General features: G+C 37.8%; 1 long non-coding RNA gene across 3 annotated transcripts; it reads right to left on the bottom strand.

Moving 5' to 3' along the window:
- Positions 1 to 1,422: 1,422 nt before the first annotated feature.
- LOC107305417 lies at positions 1,423 to 4,720 on the bottom strand. 3 transcript variants are annotated; one of them, XR_001551570.2, is made up of 5 exons: positions 4,337 to 4,720; positions 3,358 to 3,490; positions 3,047 to 3,139; positions 2,684 to 2,797; positions 1,423 to 1,739 (listed from the first exon to the last, which is right to left on the bottom strand). It is a non-coding gene; the product is annotated as an uncharacterized LOC107305417 (long non-coding RNA). The 3 variants fall into 3 exon arrangements; XR_001551571.2 differs by lacking the exon at positions 3,047 to 3,139 and having other exon boundaries at positions 2,684 to 2,786; XR_005812939.1 differs by having other exon boundaries at positions 2,684 to 3,139.
- Positions 4,721 to 13,857: the final 9,137 nt, after the last annotated feature.

The following is a 13,857-nucleotide window of genomic DNA, read 5'->3' on the forward strand; positions in this document are numbered from 1 at the left end:
AGCGCCAGCTAGGGCGGGGCGGCCGGTGGAGACCGAGTCGCACACGCGGGCGTGGCAGGCGGCGGCCGTTGCGAGCGGCGGAGTTGGGGTCGGCAACGACTCCGGCGCGGGCTCGGGTTCGGCCAGGAGGGAGGGAAGCCGGACTTCGGGGACGTGGGCGTGATGGCGAGCGAGCCGGCAGCTGGGCCGAGACGGCCTGGCTCGGCTGGGCGGGGAAGGTGCGCGCGGCGCGGGGAGGAGGAGGAGGAAGCGGGGCCGGCTCGGCCGGACTGGGCTGGGAGAGGGAAAAGGGGAAAAAGGAAAAAGAAAAGAGAGAGGAAAATTGGACTTTGGCCCAATTTGGGAAGGAAGGGAAAAAAGAAAAAGGAGGGAAAAAGGAAAGCCCCACTTTTGCCGAGTTTTAAATTAATTTGTTTGGCCAAATTTTATACTTCTTTAATTTGAGTTTAAATCTAGTTAATCGATTTGCGAACCACGATTTAATTAAATTAATTTCTTTAGAGAGTTTTTTCCTGAGTTAATTAAGCCAATTATTATTTACGAATTTCCTTTACGAATTTAGGCATAGGATAAAACTCCGGGTGTGACAGTTTGCCGATATTTAGGAAAGGATATAACCACCATAGTCCTATCCGTAATCTATCTCTAACTCTAAAATTCGTAACCCTCATGGGGCGTAACTGCTATCGGTGGTTACGGGTCAGAATCGGATTAGGAAAAGCCCCCGAGGCCCACCAGTGCGATATAAAAGAAGAGGAGCCCACGGGGACGCTCGTGTCGCTTATTCTCGCAACCAGAAATTCGAAATCAATCTCTCCCGATCAGAGACGCGCTGGAAGGGTTTCGTGCGGGGATTCCAGGGCAGTGCCGTTGGAGACCCGAAGGTCGGAGATTCAGAACAGATCATCGGCGATCTAATCTCGCCGGAGACGAAGGAAAGAAGACGGAATTGAAGGAAAGGAAAGAAGGGAATCAGATGGCTTTATCTACAGGTTTATTTAGTTTTCCGCATTTGAATTAATCGGTGATCATGTATTGATTAGGGTTTAAATTCGTAATCTATTGTTTATAATTGAATTAAATTATCTAACACATTATAGTCTACGAGAATTTTTGGTTGGTCATATGGATTCAAGCTCTTATATTTATACTTGTGACGGTGACATTGCCAGAAGTCGAACATTGCACATTCATGCGACTCTCGCCATTATTACGTGCCATGAAAACTGCAGATTTTATAAGAAAACTAGTAATCGTGCACGTGCAGCACGTATGTCACAAAAATATTGTAGGAAAATACATATAGTCACATTCTAAATTTAGGAACTACATCTCAAATAACCAAAAAGGTGTGCTCGCGTTCATTGCTGACTTGGTATTCTAAAAAGATCACTATTGAAAAAAAATCAAATCAGACCAGCACTCAAAATCAATTTGTTAGCAATAGAATCAGTTTGCTTAGTCGATTTAGTTCCCTGGTTAGATATTCATTGGATTCACTTCTTAATAGATATGAAGCCATAGTCTCATTGTCTTGAGTGCCGAAATTCATTTGTCTACACAAAGTGAATATTCATGTTCCACTTAATATCAAGCAGTGGACAAATAATGTTCACTTTCTGCAACTAAAATTACCTAATTTCGTAGATAAGCTCCCAATATTCCTCTAATAGATGTGACCACCAGAGATTGAAGGAAATGACAGATTCACAGTAGAGCTTCTCAGGTTCTTTAGTAGCCTGTAGTCAAAGTTTTGTGGAAAAAAAATGACTAAAGAGGAGCAAAGCAAGATTCATATATGCTATAGGTAGAATCCAACTATTTCTCATCATTCATAACAATATTTTACGGTCACAGAACATAACACAAGTACCATGGAACAGGAAAAATAACTAATACCTACACACCGGCTAGATTGTATGGGGGCAACAGGAATAACTACTTCTCCATTTCTTCTCATACAAGAAGAATAACTAATGTTCCATGGACGAAAAAGAAATAACTATTGCTCAACAATGGTAAATAATTAAACCAGAAATCATGTAGTGGCATCTCTTGCCATAACCAAAGTATTCATTATTTAGCACATATTCTGGGACAATTTTCTTGGTCTGTATTTGCAGGAGCTGAAACCTCAACCTATAATATTATGCAGATGAATTAGCACTACATGAGCCTCTGCTATGTCAATAGATCATAAGAATAATATAATTGATTATAAAGTTTGATAATAGAATAATATGGCAGTATATCATTCAACTGTGGTAGGAGCAAGAAACTGAGTATCAAGACAGGACAACGATGATATCCTACAAAAGTGTGAAAGTACAAACTGATTATTTCACCCAATTACCAAGGCAAGCAATCAGTGCTGCAAAATTGATCGGTTAAAATGTCTCAACTATCAAGATGCCATAATAAATTAAATTAGTTAAACCATGCTAGTTTTCACATCGTCAGTTCGCCGACGGCAATCTCCTCCGGTCTACGTGCAACCCCAAATTGCACTGCCATTAATGATCACATAAAAAGCAAATTATCTAGCTATAAGGGCAGCTAGTATCAATAGACCAGTGAAGTGCCTGATTGGTAACAAGGACAGGGGGTTAGGCAGGAAGGTGAGGATACGGGGGAAAACAGGCTAAGCAACAAAGGAAGTGGAGCAGGAGTTAGAGCGGGTTACCTGAATGTGGAGATCGTCGATGATGACAAGGCTGCAATTTCACCCTGGTAGCATTTCACTCCTCAAATTTGAATGCTAGTTTCTTCCCCAACTTCAACGAAATCTGAAACACCACTATGTGATATTCACTGTTAGGAGTATATAGATATTCACAAACTTCCTGGCTGCCAGTGGTAACTTTTATTGGACAAGGCTAAAAATAATTTTTGACTGGTATTAGATAAGCCAATCGTTCACACAATTATTCTACAATACACATATATAGAGAGGAACTTTAGAGTTTAGAGAGCATATATTCTGCGTACAAAGAGTTTGGTTGAGAAATTGAAAGTTGAAGCATTGGAGACATGAATGGGTTATTACATGTTTGTGCATAAAAAAATGGTGTGGAGCTTCCACTTGTAGTGGTGCTATGTATTATAGTAGACAGAAGGGCAGAGATCAGTGACCACGTACCTGCATTGTGTACATACATGAGCACTGATTGGAACCAATAGTTGATTGAATAAGTTTCAAGAAGAAGAAAACAAAAAATAATACTCCCTCCCATTTTTTATATATGACGTTTTGAACTAACCAACGTCATATATTTAATCATGGATAAAGTACATGATCTAAATAACTGCTTGATAACCCATACAGTGAATAATGTGTTATGTATAACACATATTTACCTGTAGTTGTGCATAGCTGAGGTGTAGAGGGTACTGCATTTTTCATCAAAGAAATCGCCGGATTTGGGGCAGGAGCTTTCGTTGGTGTCGGCGCCGGTCGGGAGTGTTATGGTAGCATTAGTAAAATAAGAAACTGTATGGCAAGATGAATAAAAAAAGCATAAAAGGGAGTATAAGATTTATTTAATGATGCTGGGTTGCACTATTTGGTCTGGAAAAAATCATTATGAAATGGACACAGTGAAAATATTGAGAGTTTGGGAAGTTGAAAGAACTATAAACAAATTAGCGACAAGACAATTCATCAGTATCCATGTCCATGTATAGTGCATATATTAACGGGATGTATGTATTGCATCAACAAAAGCAGAACTCTTCACCAACTGAATAGGCAGGCATAGCTCAGTTGTGAACAATTAAAGTGACACATGTATCTTCGTTAATTGAATTCAAAAGGGTTAGGAATTCAAATGAAGTGTTATGGAAAGGATCACGGCATAAAGAAAAAAATTACAAGGAACATAGGATAGGCAGGAATTAAATACAACAAACTTGGACTAACAGACAGTGCAGTTATACCTAATACATTATATTTTTTCACACAGCAAACATCCATTTACCCTAATAACAGTAACAAAACAAAGGATGTAATAATTAGAAAAGCACATGGATATATATTATATTGGACAAGCGGTAATATGTTGAAAGAATGAATTTACATACTCCCTCCATATTTTTTTTATGTATGACACCGTTGACTTTTAGAATCACGTTTGATCATTCGTCTTATTCAAAATGTATATCCAAATATGCAAAATTATAATGCATAATTAAAGTTTCTATAATAATAAATCATATTATAACAATATAATTAATAATTATATAATTTTTTGAATAAGACTAATGGTTAAACATAGACCTAAAAGTCAACGGCGTCATATAAAAAAATATGAAGGGAGTATAAGATAAGAACACATACACTGCAAGGCAGCGTCCTACTATACTCTGATCAGTTGCCTATAATTGGTGCTCTGCGCGGCGGGCGGAGGCGGCGTGTTGCGCCTGGCTTTTTAACGAAGGCGGCTTGAGCGTCGAGCGGCGTCGGCTTGAGCGGGAGGGGGTGGCATCTTGGGCTGTGCGGGGGTGGCGTCCTGCGGCGGTCAGACGCGGTGGCCTGCAACGGGGGACGGGGACGACGGCGGTGTCCTTGGCGGAGGCGGCGCCCTATGCCGGGCGGAGGCCACCACCTGTGCCGGGCGGCGGTAGCATCTTGCCGAGAGGAGGTGAAGGTCTGCCTCAGGCGGCGATGGCGCCGGTCGGGTTGCGTTTCGCTACAAAATCGGGACAACGTAGTTAGGGGGTGTGTCCTGTGTGAAGGATTGCAAGAGAGGGATGTTTCAAAACATTCTAGGCCATTGGATAGATGTATCTAAAAGTGGAAAATAGATCTAATAAAATTCTGTGTACATTTGGTAGTGTGGCTATAAATAAATTCCAACTTCTCCTTTTTATATTAGTATAGATGATTCAAAGTATAATATAAGGCTATTTTAAAAAAAAATATGTTGACAATTGAGTTGGATCATAAAAGCATTTGTGCAGCTACGATGGCTGGCCATCCTTCCGTTTGTTTCGTTATTTCGTCCGTCATGACTATACATGCGACATTGCTACTGTGGAGTTTACTTATATATGCATATGCATGAGACCATAAGTAATCACTTCGATATTTTTTCCTTGTATATATGCTTCTAATTTCTAAAAACAATGGTAGAATCAAACAACAAACTATTCATGGTACTATATTTGTGTACATCTTATTAATTAATTTAGATTGAAACATTGAATATGTATATCACAATCAATGTAATACCCAACATTACTCTTTAGTATAGTTTAAATTAAAATCAATAATCAATAGTAGAACATGTACCGGTTTAGCTTTTTGCATGTAATATATTGCACCCTAAATGATCTAATAATTATGGAAAGTAACAGTGTAGATTAGCCATTAAGTCCTTTTAAATGAAGGATTTACACAAATTTTATTTAAATTCAATTCTCTTAGTGTTTTTCTATATAACCCATTGATTCAAATGAGGAAGATAGAAAATTTATGATGGTGTTGTCGAATAGAGATCTAACTACGGTGTTTTAATTAAGATACATGATTCAGGTCGCGTTCGCCCTCAGTTAACTTAACTCCCTCGTTTTTCATGCGCACGTTTTCCACGCGGTGTATTTTTTGCAAACATTTTCTATAGGAAAGTTGTTTTAAAAAAATCATATTAATCTATTTTGTATTTAAATAATTAATAAATCATGTACTATAATATGTTACTATGTTTTCCGCGTCAAGTTAACTTACCACCCCTCTAACCGAATGTGACCTCAATAGGTGCTAAGGTACATCTGACACAGTAGCAACGAGAAAGAGATAGATTTTTATACATATTCAAGTCCAATTAGGTAATGGCTTTATTCTTGTCGGTTGTAGCCATTTTTGCTATTATATAAATCTCACATCAGTACAATATATAGGGAGAGAACTCTAATCTAGTCTGCAACTATAGCGGTATGGTAGCATGGGAGTGATTGTCGGTAGCTAGGCATTATCATGCTTTTCTGATGTTGACTTGATGGTATTTATTTAATTCAATTTTTCTTAGTTTTTTTCTATATAACATATTGATTGGAAGGAAGAAGATAGAAATTATATGATGGTGTTGTCGAATAGATATATAGGTACGGTATTTTAAGATACAAGGTTCAATGGGTGCTAAGGTATACATGACACAATAGCAACGAGAAAGAAATATAGAGATTTTTATATATATTCCGATCCAATTAGGTAATAGTTTTATTCTTGTTTGTTGTAGCATCTTTCGTCATTATATCAAATCTCACAGAAATACACCATACATGAAGAAAACTCTGGTCTAACTTGCAACTATACGTATGGTAGCATGGGAGTGATTATACCGGACTTTATATAAAGATAAATATATACAATTTTTAATCATAAAGTTTTTACAAATATGCAATGTATATCTTTAGAATCTAACTTAAATCACAATTTTTTAATCAAATTGTTAGAACCAGTGTTGTGGAAAACTACCAACTCGGCCACTAAGTCGTTGATGTTAGTAAAATTGTCGCGTATTGATGATACGGTCATCATTTTGCGTTCATGAACATTAAATTTTCATATTAATCATCCAATTTTCTGTTTAATCGTTCGCATAAGCCATATAAATCGCCCACAATAGCTAACATATATTGACTCGGTACATTTGATTTTGTTATGTTTGGCATTTCATCATCGGCAACTAATCTATGTTTCTTATATAGTTCTTATCCACTAGGTATAGAGCTCAACATGCACACATGTCATATCATCACTCACTAGAAGCTATTATATTTAAAGCTCATGCAATGTCACACCCTGAGTTTTGCCCTAGCCAATAAATCTTTTTCCTCAATTAAATCTCAAGAAATTGTGTTTGTTTAACTAGGATAAAACAATCCAAAAGAAAATATTTAATTAAATTGCCTAAATTTCGTTGGGTCTAAATCGATTAACACGACGTATGTTCAATTTCAGAAGGATTGCATTAAAAATTGACCGAATAAAAATCAATCAAAGTTTTAACGGCAACTTGGCATTCGTTTTCTCTTTTTAGCCATAGGCTTTCATTTATGGGCTGAAACTGAGTTTTGCTCGAGTTTTGGGCTCAAAAGGCTACAGGCCCATCTCCCCCCACCTACGGCATGCCTCCTTCCCTCTCCCCTGCCAGGCCGCACTCCCCCTCCCTCCTCATGCGCCCTCTCCCACCCCGCGTTGCTCATCTCCCCACCCTTTCCCTGTGTGTGCACTTTCCCCTCCCCTCATGTCGTCGCCTGTTCCCGGGCGACCGTCTCCACCCTCAGTCGCCACATCCCTTGCTGCCCACCCCTACTCGACCGACCCAAGCATTAGCGAGTAGCAGTGTAGCCGCTTGCCAGCTTTTCTCCACTGAATCTCAGATTCGCATGATGTTTCTGCTTGCAAATCAATCTATTGTGATCTACTCCCTCCATATTTTTTTATATGACGCCGTTGACTTTTAGGTACATGTTTGACCATTTGTCGTATTCAAAAAAATTATATAATTATTAATTATTTTGTTATAATATGATTTATTATTATATGAACTTTAAGTATGCATTATAATTTTGCATATTTGGATATAAATTTTGAATGAGACGAAGGGTCAAACGTAATCCTAAAAGTCAACGGTGTCATACATAAAAATATGGAGGGAGTACTATTTAATTATGTAGGTTTTCTAATCTGGTGGCTAACATAATATCATTTTGTCGTGCGAAATTCAATTTTGCCTTTGCCAGCGCCGATTCCCGGCCGGCCTTCTCCACCCTCAGCCACCACATCCCCTGCCGCTCACCCCTGTTCGGCCAACCCAAGCATCAGTGAGCAGCAGTGCAGCCGTTCACCGATTTTTCTCCACCGAATCTTAGGTTCGCATGACATTTGTACTTGCGAATCAATCTACTGTGATCTACCATTTAATTGCGTAGGTTTTCTAATCTAGTAGCTAACATAAGATCATTTTGCCGTGCAAAATTCAATTTCGTATGCATAGATCCGTTTTGTATGCACAGATCTGTTTTACATTAAAGTCATTATGTTTCAATTTAGCAAGTCCTTAAATCCCGTCGTTGTTCTGCCGATAGTTCACGGGTTCGCGTTTCGAGTCTGATTCGTCGTATGAATCTCTGATTCGTGCATGTTTCAATTCTATCACGTGAATACATGTTCCATTCGCGGTTTTCCCGAGTCGTTTAGTTGTCATTAAAAAGTCGTTAACCCGTTTTTCTGCAGGTTAAACAAGAAAACAATGTAACTTCTAAAAGTCACAACTTTTTAATCCGAAGTTCGTTTAAGCCCATTCAAATTGCATTGGATCAAAAATTTTGTCAAGAATCCATTACAAATAGTTTTGCATCCTGTTTCAATAGTCTTATAGACTGTTTTTTCTTGTTTTTGCTTTGATTGTAGTGTAGAAGCCAATTTTGTCGAAGCGCCATTTCTCCTCGAAGTCATCGCGGAGGTTCCTCATGGTTCAGAGCAAGGTAAGTGGCACCCCTACCTTGAACATTGATCCCATGATTATAAAATCTTTGTTTTACATTCAAATATGTATATGCCCTATAGTGCATCAACGAGATTTACTCATTGGACAAATCTAACGGTTCATATCATCTGCTTCAGATCGGACAATCCATGTTTCATCTACCTCTTTCCATTTATCAGCTCTTCAAATTGCGCGCACATTCCATCTATCTTCCCAACATTAAATCTAATACATTAAATCCGAATTTTTAAACTATTAATATATTATTTAAACTACAAAGAATTCATGCGATAAATATTTGATAGAAATTATATTTTGACTTAATATTTAATTTAAATATATTTTCATGTAATATATAAAGACACGAAGAAATTTATTTTTAAACTCAAGAGATGCACAATTGTTTTATACGTCAGGAGAATTTTTTTTTATTAAAGGAAGACAGAAAATTGTATGTGATGCAACTCATGTTTGTGTAAAGTGGTTTACATTAAATTTAGTTTTTATAGAGTTTAAATTTTATGTTAATATCAGATAATGTGAATAAATTATTTAATTAAAATTGTCCTTGCAATATATGAACTTGGCAGTTGATTCTGAAATTAGTATATCAATTATCCTTGCAATTTGTTGATATTGTAGTGATTTTGAAATTAGTAATTACAGGTTATGCAATTACTGTCCAAACTTAAAAACTCTTAATTTATTACGATATGGTCTAACCTATAATTAATTATGCAAAGTTGCAAGTCACCATTAACTAGTGGTTTGCTGGTATTTTGTTAGAGTTTGTTTAAATAATTAAATTAACAAATGCTTGATAGACAAACAAATTTGAATATTTGGTTTATATATGATTGCATTAAAATAAATTTATAATATCTTATTTACATTATTAAATTGTAAATTAGACTGTAGCGTTAGCACGGGTATATTGCTAGTTGTATTAAATGTATTTACTTTATTTACTTGTCGGGCAATTACCTATTATTCATCCATTGATTAGTATTCAATATTCTTGTTATAACAAGGATAATTTGACTATATTTAGGGTTAGGCAATGCTTAGTCATGCTTAGTTCAACTAGCTCATGTGTTATTATTTCATTAATGCTAGACTTTTATAGCAATTGTTTATGATTAATTACCCGATAAGGGTTAAAGACAATTAAAATATTACTTAATGGTGGGCTATGGGTGAATGGTTTGAAGAGTCGTGCCATGGTAATTAAGGACCGGTTCTAGGAAAATTCTGGAAGTCTTACACATACTAATCACAAACTAGAGTGGGCAACGGTAGGACTCGTAGCTTAGCTCATCCTTATTCGACATACCTAGGCAAGGGTGGGTGCAATGGAGTATGGATAGACCCCGCGATGATCTATGCTGCTTCAGAATTCACCTAGGCACAAGAGGGGCTATCCGACTTGGTGTAAAAGAGGGGGTGAAAACTGTAGTGTGGTGTGATTGTTTAGGGAGGGTTAGGTGAAAGGTCTTATCATGGTTTCCATTCCGCGGTATCGTGGTGATACGTCAGTGCACGACAATGTGTGTGAGACCATGTCTTATGGGTAAAGTTGTACACATCTAATCAGAGTAAAACTATTTGAATAGCTGAGCCCGTGGTTATGGGGCAAACTGCCAGACTCGCTGGGATTAGTTGAACCTTTAATAACTTGATGAATCTAGAACTAGTTTGACCCTATCGCAACGTGGTGTAACGTTGGACAATGTGATTTGGGCCTGTTGCAACGTTGGACAGTGGATGATTATTTTACATATTTACTTTATGTTTTTATTCATTCTATTTTATTTATTATTTTGCAAAATGTTGCCGCTTTATGCAAACTAACCCTAGCATCTCCTTGTTACAAAATGCATTCATTCTTATTCCTCTCTTGGGTGCTACTTGTTGAGTACCGTGGTTTGTACTCAGCATTGCTTAATTTTTCTACTACCAGAGCAAGAGAAAGAGCTTGAGTTAGAAGTAGCTAGTTCACAGGAGTGAGGTTCGTCCTATCGTCGAGAATGTCTGTGGTGTGGAGTCATCTTTGCCAGCTCAAGATTAGATAGTTAGAGTTTATTTCCTTTTCGCCGCATTTCAATAGACAATTGTTTTTATATGTTTTTAAGTCGTGGAACAAGTTGGTGTGTACTCGGGCAGATTCCTGGATCGAGATTAATGCATGCTATTGGTTTAAATTTATGGGTGTGACATGCAAGTATTCTACAAAAGCTCCACATGCAAACATGACATGTCACAACCCATTAGTAACTATTAGATTTAAAGTTCATGTAATCATACCACATCATATGTGAAAGTGCATCTAGCCCCTAAATGGAGTTTTGAATGATTAATGATAATGCTAGCCAGACATGTGTGCATTAATGGGTTGTGATTACAGAGAAGATAAGGGGTCAATTCAATTAAAGGAATACGCGATCTAATTTGAAGCATGTGTGACCCGAAACGACGTTTCTACGGAGTTGAAGGCGTTCGAAGGCGGATTTTATTGTAGTTAGGGTTAAGTTTGAGCTGGGTGGAAGTTTGTCGCTGTTTTCCTAAGCAATAGGGACCGGACGGTCCACCCCCTGGGTGGACAGTCCGGCGGCAGGACGTTCGGACCTTGGTCTAGCCCCTGCTCAGGCTAAGTGAGTTAAGTGTCAGCCGGGCGGTCCAACCCCCTAGCCAAACAGTTCGGTTAGGTTTCTTTGCCAACGGTTAAGTGACGTCTACCAGCCTATATAAAGCCCCCTTTAGATCTAGCCGTTGGTGAGACTTTCTGTTTGAATTCACTGGTTGCTAGGGCAAGTTTAGCACCTCTCAAGCCTCCCCACTAACCCAAAATACTTTCTAGAGAGATTAATCGCTGGATCATATCTTAGGGAGAGTGTTTAGGCTAGTGAGTGATTGAGTGTTCATTCTTGAGTGTTGATGGATGCATGCGGAGTCAAGGTGGCCTATTACTCTTGGAGATTGATCTCCTAGACGGATAGACGTCGCCCGCGAGCCTCCGATTCTTGTGGATCGTCCGGGAGCAAGTTTGTGAAGGTTGTTGCCTAACCTCCGCAAGGAAATAGGTAAGATTGTTAGTGGATTCTTGTGCTTCTTCGTAGAAGGCTACAGGGTAGAGCGGATTGCAACCTAGGGCTGGGCAAGCCGCCTTGATCTTTATCTTGGTGGTCGATCAAAGGGGTTGCTAGTCGTTAGGTGTGAATTCGGAGACCCGTGTTTGGCCTTGTGGGAAGAAGCCAAGAGAGGAAATGGATCGAGAGAGATCCCGCTCGCAGGAGCGCCTCAACGGATAGTAGGATCGAAAGATCCGAACTTTGGGATAAATCTCTCGTGTCTTCATTTTTGTGATTTCGGTGTTCTTGTTGTTCCTGCGATATTTCTGCGTTTATATTCTGCACACGATCACTTCACATTTCCAGGAACTTCACTGAAAAGGAAGACGACCAAGTCTTCATTTTTCACTGACCGGACAATCCAGTGTTTTAACCCAGACGGTTCGTCTAGAGCTCTCGGTCTAACCGAGAGTGTCGACCGGACGGTCCGGCCCCTACTAACCGTTGTTGTTTCAAAGAATTTTTCAAGACACCTATTCACCCCCTTCTAGGCTCTCCCTAGGACTTCAATATATAGTTTATTAGATTCTAAAGATTAATATGTAACAATATCAAATCATCATCTTTACTATTTTCATAATATTTCAACGTAAATTCATCCATTATTTCAACTTATTTTACCTGCATTTATCCATGTATCCCAAATTAAGTATATTTATGTATTATTTCAATATATTTAACATACATTCATTCATATATCCCACATGTCATCTAGTTATACTTATACTTGTGCCTTTGTTTATTACCATTTTATATTTTATTACAAGTTTGTATGATTTAGAATAATAAAATAAACTAAACATATTACTATTTGGTGTGAAATTGTAGCCTTCACATGTCATGATTATATTCTTATGGTTGCTCAAATTAATAATAGTATAAATACATCTATTTTATATGATCTTTGGCATTTAAATATCTCCAAAACAAATAGTAGTACTAATGCATACATATATTAATACAAACGTTAAATTTTCGTATAATTCCTAAATGTCTCAATTAATCATTTGACAACAACCTACGCATCCGACACCCGATTTCCAAACTTGAAAATTCTACAATTACTGTCCAAACTTGAAAACTTGTATTTATTACAATATGATAAACCTGATTAATTATGCAAAGCTATAATAATCACTATTAACTAGTGGTTTGCTGCTACTCCCTCCATTCCGTAATATAAAATTATGGATATCTATACTGGAGGTATCCAGAGATTATACAAATACGTACGGTCAATGGGGTACCGAATAGGAAGGAGAATATACCTGTATGATATCGGCTAGGAGTCTGGTACGTACCGGATTGCATACCGTGTACTTAGGACCAGAGCCATAACCGAATTGAGATAGATCTTAGTCTTACTAAATTAGAACTCTATCATATCTGTAACACTTCCCCCACTATACAAGGGGTACGGGGTGCCTCTTGAGGGCAACGGAGATTTATCTGCGCAATACAATTGCCAAGCAGGAGTAAGGTATTATTTCGCCACGTCGAGAGCCAGAACCTAGGTAAATCGTCTACCTCGTCATCTTAACCATTGAATTCCGAGCTCGGTAGCCACTCTGTAAGTTTATTGCCGACACCAATCGTCGACAAAGATATAACCACTTTTTTCTTTGTCCCATAATATAAGGCGCGCATGCAAGTATGCATTAACTAAAACATTTTCATCATCAAAACATCCAATCACATTACATGCATGCATACATTCACATATTCTTTGGGTTAGCGGTGGTTTTGCCTTATATTATGTAACGAAGGAGTTATTTGTTAGAGTTTGTTTAAATAATCAAATTAACAAATGCTCGATAGACAAACAACTATGAATGTTTGGTTTATATATAATTGCATTTAAAAGAATTTATAATATATTAATTACAATATTAATTTGGGCCGGGTATATTACTAGTTAGGATCATTATGGTTCTATATAAAAGATTGTGAACTTATATAGGGAAACTTTTTGAAAGAAAAACTGTACTACATTGTTTGGGAAATATGTAAATAGTGAAAAAAAAGACTCCCGAGTGCCGCGGCCTCCCCCTAAGGCCCCACGCGATTAGTATCCAAGAAACGGGCCGAATAAGGTGGTGTTTGGTTCTTTAGTTCTAAAACTAAAAATTAGTCTCTAGACTAAAATCTTTAGTCCTACTGTTTGGTTAGATGGACTAAAAGAGACTAAACGCGTATTATATATAGAAATTTTTGTTACGAGATAGGTGTAAAAGAAA

The sequence above is a fragment of the Oryza brachyantha genome, chromosome 12 (assembly GCF_000231095.2).
Source record: "Oryza brachyantha chromosome 12, ObraRS2, whole genome shotgun sequence".
In the NCBI taxonomy this organism is placed as follows: Eukaryota; Viridiplantae; Streptophyta; class Magnoliopsida; order Poales; family Poaceae; genus Oryza; species Oryza brachyantha.